We start from the raw sequence: 16,890 nt of genomic DNA, 5'->3' as shown, positions 1-16,890 counted from the left end.
GGTGATGCCACTATAGCTGTGTGTGAAAATTAGGATACAGAGTTTTTCTGCCAAAGGTGGTAGGATGGAAATAATTTACTCTTACTATCAAATTGACTGTTGGGTTTTCAGGACTGGGATCTGTAGAAGAAACAATAACAACAAAACCTATAGAAGAAACCCCACATAGCTTCAGTTTCAAAATGAGAAAAGTGTAACAGGGAACAATGATATTCACCGAGCACAGATTACAAAATTTCAAGAACCTCAGGAAACCCTGAGACAATATATATTACATATAAGACAACAATATATTGGAATGTTCTAAGGGAATCAATATAAGCTGTCTTGCATATTCTACTATAAAACCCCTTTTTATCATAGGAAGTAATGATAATTTTTCTATGCCACAAACTTTTTTCATACAGTACCTCCTGCTCTCTTAAAGAAATGAGAAAAAACATGTCTTGGAGTTTTATTACTGAAAGTATTGTAAATTCTCTCTGATGTCTGGAGAAGGAGAGAAAGCAATTGGAAAAAGAGCAAGACCAAGAGTACATCCTTTGCTGCATAATGCCATAACCTCTTCGACAGCAAAGATCTATGAACACCAGTAAAATGATGATTAAAGGTACCACTGTTTACAGCAGGTTACAAATCACCGTCTGCAGGAAAGCCAGTATGTTAAAGCAAACAAGAGACTCCTACATGCTTGTTACCTATGTGCATATATCGTGGACCAAATCCTTAGCTAGTGCAGGTGGGCAAAGCTTCCTGGAGATCCCTGAAGCTGTAGTTGCTTCCATGAGGAGGAGACATGATGGAGTTGCATCAGCAGAGAGCTTACCAAACAGGTAAGTGATACATATTTCAGTGGCTCCTCATGCTCATTTTATTAATTCAGCTATGCAGCCACATGTTTATAAAGATGTATGGAAAGTAAAGAACCTAACCTGGTCCTAAATACACAATTACTCTGGTCGTGAAAGTAAAGTCATGTACAGAACAGCTACAGAACAGGTCCTACAGCCTCTGGTACTCAGTGCATAAAATATTCCTCCAAGAAAAAAACCCCACAACTAGGCACAACAATCTATACTTAAATGAAAGGCCAACCTCCACCTGTGTGCATATGCAGGAACTAATCTATGAGGTCAAAGGATCTCCTTTCCACGGTGAGGTGGTTCCAAACAGCAAAATGGCATGCTGTTCTTCACTGAATATTTCAAATTCCCAAAAGCTATTTGCAACTCTCCATGCTGCACCTTTGTCTCTCCTTTTCAGAAAATTAATCTTCTTGGTAGCATTAATTTTCTTAGTCTGTTGTATGTTACATGCAGTTAGCAATGTGTTATATCCAGCTTTGCTTATGCTCTCAGAAGGAGCTTCTACCACCCCTTCACAAAGCAACTTACAGTATTGAATATGGCGAGCAACAAGTAGGTAGAAGATGTGCATGCCTGTGAGAAGTATATGACATAGCTAGAAGGACAGGCAACTGGGGGAAATATAAATGCTGTTCTTCTAGACATGGGATTATTCTATGTTAATTTATAGCAGGTTTGCAAAGGGGCTGTTGGCTGTAATTGCCTAGCTTTTTTATGGGCTGCTTCCAAAAAGGATTTGTAATCAATTTGCCTTTTCAGATTAGGATCAAATTTAGAGAGAATGATAAACTTCATCAGGAAGTTATGGGGATTTGGAGACTGGCGTTCTGGAACAGAGCAGTAACCCCTGCTGTCAGCATCCTGCTTCCTAAAGGCCTTTGAAAGAGTCTTCCAGGCACTGTAACTGCAAACAGAAAAAAATCAAGGTGGTAAGTTATTTCAGGAAAATTACAACCATTTGGTAGGGCAAAAACCCCTTTGAGCATCTCATCACAGCTGGCCAGGGCATAAGGTGTGCTTTGGAGCCTGTAGGTCCACAAACACACAGGCAGGATGCTGGCAAGTTTCATCCTTTAACAGGCTGAAACACAAGGATGGGATGGGACCAATGGGATTTTTTTCATTCATATACTTGGAAAAATTATTTTGTCACAAGCAACATCATACCATAAAGGAAAAATCTTTTCAGTGGTCTGATAATAGAAGGACATACTGAAATTTATGAGCATCTGACTAAAACTAACTGTTAGATGTCTCAAAGGTAGAGGTCTAAGAATGAATTAATCATTCTAAGCAATCTTTCTAGTCAAGAGGGACAAGCAGGCATCTCCAGAGGACAATTTATCAGACTGATTTTAGTTTCTCCTTTAAAAATGAGCTGATTTTCCTTGAAATATGTATCTTTCCCCTTTTGAATCAGAAGGGAATGCAGGATCAATAGGTCAGATTCAGATATACAAGTAGGGAAAAAATCAGGGCAGCTGAATCCCACCCTCATTGCTGCCTGGCAAGTAGTCTGATTTATCTGCTCAGGTATTCAGAGGGGCTATACATCTCCATGCCAAAATATCACATTTAATTAAAAGAAGTTCAGCCTCCAGTGACTCAGCCAAATAAAAATTTCTTCCATCTCATCTGCAAGACCTGTTACTCATTTAAAACAAAGATCCATTTTTTGTGTGCCTGTTACACAGACTGAAGGTGTTGCAAGTCCAGCCACTGAACTGAAACAGCTGATGAGTGTTTAAGGGTCCCAGTAGCTGGTTATCTCAGTTGACAGGTGTTTTTATTGTACTAGTTGCATGTACTGCTAGGACAGGTGGAAAGAATTTCAGGTGGGGAAGAATGGGTTCTTACTATTTCGCTCCAGCAAGCACTGTTTCAGGCAAAACAGTTAGCCATCCACCAAAAGCCAGTGTCCTTTCTCCACAGTCTGGCTGTCAAAATGTCAAGCTCAGAAGCTTGAGCCCCTCCACGGCACTGGTTTAGTTCTGGGATGCCTGCATAATAGCAGCCACGTTATTCCCCTGCCACCTTTGCCAACAAGAAGCAAAGGGCTTCAGGAACTCCATGTATAAAACATCTACATATAAAATCAGAAAATCAATATTCTTAAGCAAGATGCTAAGGGAAAATGTTGCCAATTATTTCAATGGAAATCAATTCTCCTCTCTTCTCCTCTCCATTACAGTCAGTGAAATTTTACCAGCTCTGGCTGCTAAGGTGAGTGAACAGAATAAAGCTGCGTTCTCATGAATGTACTTAGGAATTGGCATTTCATCACAAATAGACACATTATAGGATAGACAATGTTTAATCCCTTTTTTAGGAAAAGGATTTATTTTTTTAGGATTCATCATCAGCCAGTTTTGCTGCTGAAGCTTGTGCTTCATGCATTTTAAAAAGAAAGCTTATCCTTAGCCAGGTGCTATTTTGGCGCTGAACCCCCTGCTCATCCAGTTTCATTCCATTTTTGAAACAGCGCACCATGTTAGAACACAGTTTCACGACCACCATTTTTATCCCACTGAAATAAATTACATTTGCCCACACCCTGACCACCAGGATGTCAGAATTACAGCTGAGCTTTTTCACAGCCTTAAGTTATCAGCTCCTTTTTCGGGTGGACAATGCTTGGCGTTGGGAAAACATGCAGAGCTCGAGGAGTAGCCAAATGTCTCACAAACTCCTGAAAACCCAATGTGTCATCCTTATTTATCATTAAAGTTTCTCAAGCTTGCAGAGTTCACTTGCTATTTCAGACTGGATGTCAAACCTTCCCTCAAAACACCAAAAGACAAAATGTAATGGCACTAAAATGAGCAACAACAATAGATAATGACTATTTTGAAGAAAAATAGGAAGTTATTCCTATTATTAGCCAAATAACTGCGTACTTAACCAGCAAACTCCCAGCAAAGTCATTGATGTCTTCAGAAATTTTTCTAAGGATTATAGTTTTATGCCAACGGACATCAGACTGCTAAAATGATGCTTGCTCAGATAGAAAATCCTCTGAATGAGGGATAATGAGTGGATCTCCAGGGACATCACCATCCACAATGGTTCTACCTTATTTTTACTGTGATTTCCAAGGTCGTATGTCTTACCTCATCAGCAGAAGATACATGATCTCCTGAGTGAGACACCAGGAGTTAATTTCATCTAAATCTTCCAACCCATCCTCTATTGCTGGGTAGTGTTTATTCAGGAAGCTTTTGATACCCCTGCATAGCTTGAAGCAGGGAAGGAAACTGATGCAAAGTTATAAACATGACTCTGCCTGTTATCATGTTGATACAATTTCTCCTTGTGATTTGTCTCCTTGTGCCTTCAGCAGCCTCTACAAAATTGATGTATCACAACATCACAATTTCTATGTGGTCCCAACGATGTGCTCCAAGATCCACTGTAGTCCTGAAGTTTTCTGGGAGATGAGATTACCCAGGTTACAAAGAGTGGAATGAATTTTGACAGCTACTCAGTCGGCAGATTAGAAACACGGAGCAGGACCCTACTGACAGAGGATCACAAGTCAAGATTAAACACCACGTTACTGCCAGGTTGCAGTCCAAAATTCCCCTCGTTTCTCATTTCTTGTTGTTTCTGCTATTCTTCAGACCATAATGTAACTATTACTTTGTATTATGGAGTAGACCACATAGCTTCCGCATTATTTTACGCTATATCCAACCAATCACTGCTCAGCATTTATACCAGCAGAAAGAGTAATGCAGTTTGCAGTGCCGACCCTGCAAGGATTTGCACATAGGCTCAGCTTTATGCACTTGACGCGCTTTACTTAACTGAGGGCTGTTTCACTCAGATTTCAGAGGAAAACCACATTGAGGTAAAGTGTTGGTATTGTGGGGATTTCGGAGGAACTGGCAAGTTAGGAAAAGAACCAGTGGTCATAATGGTGCATTCTTCCAACCTAACAAGGACAATATACCTAAAAACAGCCGGGGACCAAAATTAGTGGTCACAAATATGCATGCTTGGAAGTAGGACCTCAGCTACAGCCTTGAGCTTCCCTACCAAATTTTAACCCAGAAGGATCATAGTCAGTTCTAGCCCAGTGGAAGACAAGCTGCCCTTCAGGACAAAGAGAAGCAGTGTTGCAGGAGCAAGACACCTATTTTTCTATACCTGCCTAGGATATCTTCCACCTACACTTTTTGGACCTGCTTATTTTCCTTCTGTTTCTGCACATCTTTCTCCTCTTTAGGCTCAGATCCCAGCCTGAACTGAGGTCTCTCTTCAAAGAGACTAGGCAGCCCTTTTCTGAAAGAGAAAACATAATTGGTTTGCTCCTACCTCTCTTCAATCACATGATGTCTCTCTTTCACAAATATACCAGAGCCTAGGTAAGCGAGAAACACTCCTTACTGTAATACCTGTCAGTACAATTTCAGGCTGTTTCTCTTCTTAAAAGGTAACCACAGGTATGGCATTGCTGGGCAGCACTGTTTAAGTACGGCAGATCAGGTGCTGTCCTGATCTACAACCTCTGCCAGCCCAAGCGAATGCAGAAGCCAGCAACTTTGCACATTCCCTCCGAAGGGCAAGATGGCCAGATACGATGTGTGTGAAGACACATCTTTAGGGAGTCTCTCTAGCCCACCTGGCATGGCTCAGGAAGGCAACTCAGCCTATATGAGAAGAGTAATTACCTTGCTGCCTGAAAGAGAATAAGCAGGCCAGGGCATAATGCCGCCCAGCCACGGCAGGCTCTCAGGGCTGTACTGCCTTAGTCTTGCAAATCCCTCCGACGGTAATAAGGGTTGCGTGACCGAGACACTAACTTTGATTTCCTATTTTAATCGCAAAGTGCAAAACGTGGAGCCTGTCGGCAGCTGGCAGCCTTGCCTGCCTTTCCACCCACACCCCGCGGGAGCGTGGCTTCGGAGTGCAGCAGCACGCTGACGTGACTTCTGTTCACCACGAAGCGGGGTGTAAAGCGGCTTTTAAAAAGACGAAGCATCTCCAGGTGGTTAAGGGCACTGAGCTACGGCGAGTATCTGTGGTGGGCATAACTGCAGGCCGGCAGGGTTAAAAGGGAGGCTGTCCAAATTCATCCAAGACCTGCAAATCTTGAAACACGTAAACCCTACATGCGTCAGTTAAAGAAGCCAGAAAGAAAGGTGCCCCCTAATGAGTTTTTTTTGCGCTTGGGTGAGCGAAAGGGCTGCTTCAGGAGGCTAATAACTGAAAACCTTCCAGGCTTTTGTCCGGAGAAATGGCAGGCACTTTCCATCCCTTTGAAAAAAAGAAGGCCTTTCGGAGTCTTCACGAGAGATGTGGATTTTAAGGGCGACCTTAGGTCATACAGAACTAATCAAGCGAAAACAATAAGAAAATTAGACTGACAGTCAGCAAGTATCTGAGGACTTTATCAAAAAGAATTAGGAATGGACAAATTCACTGGGAGCAAAGGATCAGATCTGCAAGGTGGCATTGTGTGGTGGGATTAAATTATTTATTCATTGTTAATTTATTTATTTATGTATGTGCAAATGACCTAGCTGCTGCAGGTGCTGAGGAGTTTCTGAAAAGGCCCAGTTTTAGAGCCAAGGCTAGAATATTGGTCCATTTAACTCATTCTTTTCCTTAAGGCGATCAAACAGTGACTTTTATCTAGGAGATAGAGGAGGAAAACCATATGTGTACTGGGAATGATGCGGGGTCTGAGCAGCACTAAGTACCCAAGTATTCCAGTCTCATTCAAGAATGCTGTGCAGTTTAATGTCCAGCAAATTAGCAAATGAATGCTTATGTCAATATGTGAAAAATCCCTAGTTGGTTTAAACAGATAAAAAGCCTCTTGGGAAATGGCAGAAAATGCAGGCTTTCTCTCCCTGTCTTTTTTAAAGAAAGAAAGAAAGAGAAACAGTACTTATTAAGTTTTCCCCAAACTTACAAAAAGTTGCAGAAAACAACAACAGTCTACGTGGATGCTGGATCTTATATATGCATGAAATATTTCCAATGCTGCTACTGCAAAAATACAAGAAGCTTTTGCCAGGCACTCTTTGAATCACATACTTGCTATTCAGAAGAAAACAGTTAAAATCTGGGACAGCTACAGAGCCTGTTAGATGCCATCCCGCTACCACTCTCTTAAAGGTACAGGAGGTCAAAAGCCCTGAGGAGGGTCCGTCTTTACATTTTATCCTGATTTATAAAATCAATCTTGAAGATGAAATCCACAAACACCTCTTGTTTTTCCTTCTCCAAATTTAACCATTAATAGGAAAGTGTAAAAATTGTCATCTCATGTTTCCCTTGACCCAGCAGAGCAAAGCCACAGTGGGGACTCTGTGTACGACATGACCCTGGGGAAAAAAGGAACACGAGACCTCAGCATGGGGGTTGGAGGCAAGAAGTCACACATATCGAAAATGACAGCATCACATCAGTTAATGCCATGTGATAAGGGAGTCCTGCTGGGTTTTACGTCCTTCTGCAGAGATACACTTGAAGGTTGGCTGGTAAGGAGGGTTTTTCACTAAATCCAGAAAGGGGTTGTAGATATTTAGGCAGGACAGGTCATAATGGATTATCTTTCTTCGGGACAAGCATCAGTAGCTATGCTGGGGATAGTAAAACTGCCCTATGAGACACATCTTGAAACCAGACGGGCAGGTTTATGCAGAACGCCGTCTCACAGACTTCTGCTTCGCGCAAAGTATTTCCCTCCCCTTGCCCATCCTTAGGCCCTCTTCTCAAAACCAGCCTTCTTTATGTCATTTTGGAGTACAGGCTACTAAAAAGAAAAACAGAGGGCATTTTAAAGAACAAACATCTTTAACAATACTAAATTTAAAACGTTACCTCAGATTAAAAGTTCAATGAGTGAATTTCCCAGGCCATGCAAAAAACCGCAGGTCATGTAGAAAGTCTGCTTTGTCCCTGGAGCTGAAAAGTCCTCCTTTTTCCCTTGAACGTTAATGTGTGAGGATGAATTTGGTCAACACGAATGCCAGCATGTCACTAATACACTACCACTTACCTTCTGCAGCCCACTGAGACCTGTGACACACAGTAACAGGGGAGCCTGCTGAGCTACGGTCTTACACCATGGGCTGCCAGGGTGCCTTTTAAAATGGCAGAGGCCAAAAGCAGAATTACACAGCACTGAGAGCTCAGTCATCTCAGGAACAAGCAGCACAGGTCAGGCCTATTCTTGCTCATTGTTTCAAATGGATGGAGTCCCAGCTCATAAGAGAAACACTTATTATCAGTATGCAAAGGCATGATCTGGTACTATGACTGAATTTCATGTCCTCAAGACTATCCAATTCACCTTCTATGTTGTCTCTGACTTCAGCTATATTGACAATGTTTCTTAGCTTTATCTCATGGGCAAACTTCACCACTACCTGCCTACTTTTGGTGTCAAAGTCATTAGATAAAATATTAGTATTTCCATCAGTATTACTTATATTGTTCAATATTATGTTCTCTCACCTATTTCCCCACGTATTCATTTTAAGATTTCTCTATTTCCCACTTTTTCGAGCTTCAGTGTTCACTTCCCAAATGGTGCAGAATTAAAATTCCTTTTTTGCTGCTAATTAGGATGTTTTGCTTAATGTCTCACCAATGTCTTTACCCAGAAGGGTCAAACTGGCTATGAGTCCTTTTTCTATTTGGGAAATAGGCTGGCCACCTACATAGGTGAAAAGAGCTGCCTCAAGGCAGAATGGAAATACAGACTTGCATTCTGAAGGCAGGACTCAGCGCAGGACCAGAGGGAGGACAAGGGTGAAAGGCAGCTTAAACTGTCCTAGCACTCATCAGTACACTTTGCCAAGGGATGCCCAGGAGACCTTCCCCTTTGCTCTATGCATGTGCAATTGCCCTCTGAATGCACAGCAGCCATTCATTAATGTCTTCTGGCATCTGGTAGCCCAGACTGCTTCATGAAGCAGCAGTATAGTAGATTACAAAGACACTAGATTGATGATAAGTCTAAGAAATGAAATATGGGCAAATTAGAACAGGAAGATCTTGCTGTATCTGGAGCTCTGCACAGTTAAATGGGCAAAGAGCCCATTCACACAACCCAACCCAAACAGAAGATTCTTCCAGGAACTTCAAGAATCTGAAGCTTAGCCTTGAATGGGATCCCATCAACTAATGCCCTTGTCACCATTACCTACCAAGTCCTGTTGGATGCAGCTGCAAACTACAGGTTATAAAATTACCAGAAGTTTCTGTAGCCTTTCATGTGGAGTACAAGACTGAGCTGAAAGTAGAGATCTCGTATTGCTTACTGTTACTGAATTCTGGCTTCTCTAACATTTTGTGTTTGTTTCAGTGTCCTGTTGTTAAAAGAACTCTCACTTCAGAGACTGTGTGGACAACTACGTAGGATGCTAAGCTCAGAGTTAGAAAGGCAGTGCTCTAGTCCCATCTTTGCCATGGCACTTAAGGATGCGTGCAGGCACAGGTTCTGCCTCTGTTTTCATGTATGTAAACCAGAGACCACAGCATCTATTGCTTTTGTATTTAAGAGGTATCACAGCTTATTATTATTAATTTCTCTTACTAGTTTTCTTAATTCTAATACTGCCATTGGTTTAAGATTTGGATCCACAGAGCCATTCTGCCTAGAGCTTCTCAGCACGCCCCAGTTCAGGCGGCCAAGCTGTTGAAATCCCTTGTGTTTTTACAACACAGAAGGTAAAGGATGGTACTTGAGATTTTCTCAGCTGGACTTCACACTAGCCTTCAAGGAAGAGGCAGTGGAAGTCATACGTGGGGATACTTGTTTGTAAGTAAAGTTAATTAAACATCCACAGATTATTAGAAATGTATCAGAAAAGGAAAATTAGCAAAAGAAGGTAGAACTTCAGGAGCCAGAAAGTAGCATGAGGAAACCAGACTCTTCTCTGAGCCAGAGGGAGGCAGTTCAGGTAGGTGCCGGGGAAGCCCTGTCACGAAGTTCGAGGTGCAGCAGCTATAGCCTAGCTGTTACAGGCTTCTGGGATGTTTGCATTTTACAAATAACAGCCTTCACTATGCAAATAGGTGTAAAGTCACTGTGAAATTAGTGTGCTGTTTCTCTGTTCAGCTAAGTGCATGGATGTTTACACCTCCCGCAGAGAGAAAAAAACCCCAGCAATTAAAAGGTAGACTAAGTAAGTGATAAGTGAGACAAACCAGAAAATTATGCTACCTTTCAAATGAAAATTTTGTCTTTTTGACAAAAGACTTTTCCAAACAGATCCACAGATTTTACTGAAACACAAAGATTTCTTCTTAATAAGACACAGACAAAGTCCATTTAAATGGATGGTAACTATTGTTACAACAGTTTTCACCATAAAGGCTAAATGTAAAGGGGACAAAAATGCAGAAGATCATAAAAAGACGTGCAAAAGCAGAACAATGTTAAGAAAGACATTATTAAAAAATTCCTGTCAAAGCTGAACGGATAGTTTGCACTAAGGAATACATCAGTAAATGACCCAAAGAACCCTCCTTCGAGTAAAGGAAGTTTGGCTTGGCTGATCAGCAAGGCAAACACCAAGGTGGCAAGTGCAATGCAAATCTGCCCTTTGGGGTCTGGTCCATGATCACAGTTGCTACCACAGAAGTGTTTTCAAGTACACTTTATATTTTCCCTACCACTCAAAACGTGCAAGTACTACTCACTGAAACACTGAGTTAGTGCCCAGCTTCAAAAGTCAGAAGGTCCGAGACACTAGAGCATTCTGAACAAGCAGCGTATCCATTCCCTGAAACACTGCTCTGCTTAGTCATAAAAACTCACAACATTTCTGGACTTTTTTCAAATATAATATTAAAAAACTGTAAATATATTTTGCAGGAGGAAGGATGAACTTCTAGTATATTTACTGTGTGGTTGGTCACAACTTCTGTATGCTTTTTTATACAGTATATAGTCTTCTGAACTGTGTCTGAGATAATAGATAAAATACATACAGCAGGGAGAAGTTCAGACATCCAGCAGCTCAGTCCTACTTAGGCGCCTTCAGGAAATGAAACCGGGAATTAGAAAGCCGTTTGGCTGGCACAGATGCATATTGCAGCCTTCCTCTCAAAGAATTTCCCAGTGGTCCTACAGAATTTGGTTTGGTTTACTTTAAAGGGAAGACATGGAGGAAAAGAAGTCACAGAAGCAAGAATTATTTTCCTGGATACCACCAGATCAGAGCCCCTTAAAAAGGCAACAGAAGTAATATTATTCTATAGAGACTCTGCCCCTTCCAGAGACAATATACATATTGTTTCTTATACTTTTATCTGGGATAAGCATATGAAAATACAATTTATATACAATGAAATACATTACTGATTAGAAGAAAGGGCATCTTCACGTTTCATACTGATTAGAAGCTGCCAGGGAAAAAAAAAAAAACCAACAAAATTTATAGATTAATTTTAAAAAGTCTTACGATAGGCTACTAAGTGAAGGGAAACAGCTTCACAAGGTCTCCCTGACTGCTGAGATGCTGTTGTTGCAAACATCCAAGAGTTAATTCAAAGTCAAGTGTAAATACACAGCAAGGTGTTTTGCCCAATTCAGAAAGCTGGACTAAATGATTCAAGAGTTTTGCCTAGAACTGTCATCATCTTTGACTCTTTTCTCATGAGGCAACCCATCTAGAAAATCTAGGGAAAAAAAAAAAAAAGAAAAAAAATTAGCAGCTATGACATCACATATCCTTGGGATGGAGAACATTTCTTTCTCCTTCTTTACAGAAACACAGGAAGTCACAGTAGTAATTCAAAGCCACGTTAGAGAACCAGCATGAAATTATGAAATAAAAGTAAAAAAAATATTTTATAGACCTCAACTGCTCTTCACTTACTGGTAATTCATGTGCAAGTGTCTGAAAATCGGAAATGGAAACTAACTAGTTTATTTATGTGTTCATGGCACATTAAATTAAAGGTTGCTAGTGAAAATTAATTTCTATTTTTAAAGAACTGTCCAGTTATAATAACCTAGTTGTTACCAGTCACAGAGAAACTGAAGCAATTCCTAAATACCTAATTCTAAAGTGTATGAGTCGGTGAAACCGTCCGAAGGTAGTGATGGCATTATGTGTGGGATGTACACTATGTACTCTTGGCCCAGGGTAGTTCTAGCTGTCATGCATCAACTGCTGAGGCAGCTGAAATTAGTAGAGTCAGGCACCCAAGTGCAACTGTCTGTGCCTTAGGTACCAGGTCACCAATGGCAATGTGAGCAATAGTAAGATGGCTGGTAGTGCAAGAAGAGGGAGGTGGCAGGCTTATCTTCCCATGGACTGCCACTGCTAAGGCTCCTTGGTCTGTAACTGCTTCAGCCCTTCAGGCTGATTTAGTTTGATTTGTATGAGAATAAGATGAAGCAAATTATGAATAGAAGAATTATGGAAAAGGCCCATACCAACATCCCATTTATAATATGACTGCTCCAAACCTTTGGGCAGACTCAAATCAAAACTGTTTGCTTTTGCCTGGACTAAAACTAGATCAGAACACCCTGAAACGTGCACAGGTTAGGTCCAACTGGGACACCGCACCTCACATGCCTCTACATTTCACTGGCAGTAAAAAGGGCAAGGACTGGGGAAGACACACTGGAAAACAGAAAGATCTATTGTGTTTCTGTTTTTGTAACAAACTTGCTTGGCATGTGCTGCGGACTGCTGCCTGCCGATCCACGTGCTGTTGTCTGACGGCTCGGGAATGCAAGTGGGACAGGACAGTTCAAGCAGGATGTCAGCTCCAGTGGCCGTGCCAGACGGCTCTAGCAGAGGCTGTGCTATGAAAACTGTGCTATAGGCTGGAATGAGATTGCTTTTGTGCACTTAGCTCCAGCTCAGCTTAGCATGTGTTTTTGTACGCCTGGGCATGTCACATACCTGAGGACGGACCCTGCAGTTTGCCTCCTAAGCTCCTGTTAAGATTGGACTCAAACCAGTTTGCGGTTAAAACATCTTACAGCAGCCTTAAGTCCATCTTAAAGTTTCATCAGTTTCCCTCCTCTCCTATGCCTTGCCAAGTCACTCTCCAAAGCAAGGCTCACTGGAGCCCAGTTCTCCCTGGCCTCTGCCAGCTGCCTCCCCCCCACCACCTCTGCTCTGCAGTGTACAGTGAAGAGATCCACCAAGCTCGGGCCCTTTGCCCACCAGAGATTGCTCTGCAGAAAGGGGACATCCAGGTGCAACCTAGGGGTGGCCTTCCAGATGTTTAGTAGTTCAAGATCCACCCCCGTATGCAGACAAAACAACTAAGGTGGGGAAGACGTTTCACACACATAAATAGCAGAAAACTTAAGGTTAAATGTAAGTGTGCTGAATGGGCAGCGAAACGGACTCTTGTTTAAGGTTATCCTCAGACATGAGCTAGCTGAAAGCTGAACGCTGGTAATGTCAACATCAGAAAATTTGGCAGGGGTAAGTGTCGCTGCCCCAAGTGCAGGCCCGCTGCCGGTGCTCCCATACTTAGAACACAGCCGCCTGAAGAGGATAGCGTTTCAGCTGCTGTTTAAAGCGCCCACAGCCATCTCACAGAAAATACGTCCCACTGTACCTGCTGGCGTGGCAAACCTTTCCCAGCCCTTCTCCAGTAATGCAGCAGCTAGCCAAAAATTAAAAAAAACCAAAACCCAAAGCGAACAACAAAAACCAAACGCTCAAACCCCCACTTTCCCGCCCCGAAAGACGCGGGGGGGGAAAGCTCGGATGTTTCTTTCTGAATTCACAAAGAAAGCTTGCAGCAGGAGTAAAACAATTTCCTTCCTCCTCTCACCCCTCAGCTCCCGCGGTTTGGGGCGGGGGGGGGGGGGGGCGGCGGCGGGACCGGGGGTGCGGGGTCCCGGGTGCCGCCGGTGCGGTGCGGTGCGGTGCGGTGCGGTGCGGCGGGGCTGCCGCGGGGACGCTGCGCCCTCTGGAGCCCCCGCAGCAGCAGCAGCAGCAGCAGCAGCAGCAGCAGCAGCAGCAGCAGCGAGGGTCCGGCCGCGGCGACAAACCTTTCTGTGGGCACGGGCGGCTGCCGGCGTTTGCCCTGTTGCAGCTGTCCCGGGGTTCGCAGAGGGGCAATAAGGAAGGGATGTTTTTGTCTGAAATGTCTCCGCTCCTGTCCTGCAAAAAAACGACGCGATTGGAGGTCGCTTTCTCGGCTCAGCTATAAAACCCAGCCTTTTGCGTTTTGTTCCACTGCAAGCAACCAATGCGACTGCGTAACGTGTCCTTCCGCTGTCAAAATTCAAAAGAAATGTTGCAAAACCTAATTTTGATCCAAAACTCACCACAGACTTCGGGAGGAATAAGAAGGATGCCAAGCCACGGATCTGAAAACTTACTTGCTCGAGAAAGCTCTGCCGAAAGGCATCCTCCGCCTTTCTGTCAGGCCCTGTATTTCCACCTCGTTTTACAGCTGCTGTGGCTGAGGTCAAGTGATATGTCACTCTGTCAGATCACACAGCGAGTCAGTGGCTCTTCCCGGATTAGAACAATTCCACACGGCCCTCTGAAAAGATTTGTAACAAATGTCAGCGCCAACCGTCCACTGTTTAAAGCATATGTTTAAAGCTCTTAGACATCTCAGTCAAAAGGTATTGTAAATATAGGGACAAAGCTAGTAAATGCTTCGCTGTGGACTTTTAATAATGGCAAAGCAGAATCTAGCAGGGATAAAAAGAACCCCTAAAACAGGTCACCTTCAGCAGGGAATCTGTGCTCCATTTTGGAGCCACTCCAAGACCAGGAAAGGATTTGCTTTTTTTCCTCCAGTAGTAACCAAAATGGTCAGGATGCTAGTGGCTCAGCACAGGTTGGTAAGGTCACAGGGCCAGAGGGCACAAAATAACTTGAATAGAAAGTTCTCTTTCTTGCTTGTTAGCATTCCTGGCCATTGCTTTCAGTATCTTTTTTGTAATAAAAAAGGAAGCGTGCTTGAATTTGTCATTATGTTACGCAGAACAGACAAAAATGCCTAATGTTGTGGTCTTGCCGTAATTCTGTGCTAATGTCATCGAAATACAAGAAATTTCCTTGCAGAAATCTTACATGTGTGTCCTGGTTTCGGCTGGGATACAGTTAATTTTCTTCCTAGTAGCTGGTACAGTGTGTTTTGGATTTAGTGTGAGAATAATGTTGATAACACACTGATGGTTTAGTTGTTGCTAAGTAGCGCTTATCCTAAGTTAAGGATTTTTCAGTTTCCCATGCTCTGCCAACAAGCAGGTGTACAAGAAGCTGGGAGGGAGCAGAGCTGGGACAGCTGACCTGAACTAGCCGAAGGGATATTCCATACCATAGAATGTCATGCTCTGGATATAAACTGGGGGGAGTTGGCCGGGAGGGACAGATTGCTGCTTGGGCATCAGTCAGCAGGTGGTGAGCAATTGCACTGAGCATCACTTGTCTTTTTTGGGGGTTTATTTCTCTCTCTTTTTTTTTTTATATTCCTTTTCATCATCATCATCATCATCATCATCATCATCATCATTATCATTATTATTATATTTTTGTTGTTGTTATTATATTTTATTTTACTTTAGTTATTAAACCATTCTTGTCTCAACCCATGAGTTTTACTTCTTTTTTTCCGATTCTCTGCCCCATCCAGCTGGGAGCAGGGAGGAGCAAGTGAGCGGCTGCGTGGTGCTTAGTTGCTGGCTGGGGTTAAACCACAACAATCTGTAGAGACTAAACATGACTTTTAAGTGAAATCAAAAGCCAATACACAACAGCACCTCTTTATAATCTCATCATTTTAGCAGGAAAGAAATATTCCAGCCATTTAGAAAAAAAAACACCACAAGGCCTATAGATGACTCAGGTCCCACTGGAAATTTGCTTGAGGTTTAGGAGTGTATGGTGTAGAAGGAGTGTGACTAACGTGCTGTTTCTGTGAGCAGAACCTAAAAAGAAGCAAAGATAAAGCTGGAAAGACTAAAGTGAATTCCTTTTTCGAAATCTCAAGACAGGTCAAACTAAGATAACATCAACAGATGTACGTAACATATGAAATCTTCATCGTACCACGTGAAATCTCGCCGTACTGTCATTCCCCTTGTGTTTTCTAAGAACCCCCTGATCTCTCTGAGCTTCTCACAGAAATGTCAATCACATTGTGCCTCCTGTCCCACTCTTTATGCCTGAAATGGTCTATAAAAAACACAGTTGTGAAGTAACATGAGAAACTACTGTTTACTTTAAGATGGGGAAGGATGAAGGCAAAAGAAAAAAATCTTCAGACTGAACTTTTTGATAAACATTTACTAAAACCACCAAAAGCTGCCAAATCTTGCAGAGATTTGCACCTTGCAGAGAGCACCTTGAAAACTCAAAGGAATGTTTATTTCTTAGAAATGCCTTTGTTTTAAGGTGACCAATATACCTAAAAAGGCAGTGGGCGTTTTAGGGTGTAATGCTTAGGGTTTGGGCTATCCTACCCACTAATAGGCTAATGGACTGCAATACGCATGGTCCTCTCTCTCATAAGGGACCAGTGCTGACCTCCTCTTTTCTGCATAGAGGGTCATTGAATGAGTTAGGCAAGAGGAGGCAGTGAAGGATCCGTCTGTATAAACACATTGGATTTGGTGATGGATTCTGGCTGTAAGATGAGCTGCCCTTCACTAAAGCTGGCTCCCCTCCAATCTTACCAATAAAATCTGCAAAAGTTACTATATTGCACAGCTTTAACCTCAGCTTCATGCTTATCCCATTGAAGTGGTGACAACCCCGCATCATAAAAAAGCCAATGTCAGCTTTTAAAGTGCTGCCAGAGGTGAAGGGAGAGGCAAGGAGCAGCCCAGGAGAGAAGCCCTAAAACTGCAGTTGGATTTCTTGTGGATCCTCGTGTTCCGGGTTTTTTTCTCCTTTTGGTCTGCAAAGCCTTCTTCCTGTAATCCAGCATTCTATAGTTTTTTCTGTCTAGGTTTTGCACTGATCTCCATGAGCTATGCGATATGGTGATGGGAGTTTTATTTTAGTTCCTTTGTAAACTGTGAAGAGAGACTTTAAATGGTAAAGTGTTTAAACTACAAGTC

The 16,890-nt window shown here is 42.6% G+C and overlaps 1 long non-coding RNA gene across 1 annotated transcript; it reads right to left on the bottom strand.

The window, feature by feature from the left end:
• Positions 1-3,258: 3,258 nt before the first annotated feature.
• On the bottom strand, positions 3,259-14,279 carry LOC115344345. Its single transcript, XR_003924509.2, has 4 exons — positions 14,194-14,279; positions 13,861-13,972; positions 10,734-11,510; positions 3,259-7,632 (listed from the first exon to the last, which is right to left on the bottom strand). It is a non-coding gene; the product is annotated as an uncharacterized LOC115344345 (long non-coding RNA).
• Positions 14,280-16,890: the final 2,611 nt, after the last annotated feature.

The sequence above is a fragment of the Aquila chrysaetos genome, chromosome 1 (assembly GCF_900496995.4).
Source record: "Aquila chrysaetos chrysaetos chromosome 1, bAquChr1.4, whole genome shotgun sequence".
NCBI lineage: Eukaryota > Metazoa > Chordata > Aves > Accipitriformes > Accipitridae > Aquila > Aquila chrysaetos.
This window is presented reverse-complemented; position numbering and strand designations above follow the sequence as displayed.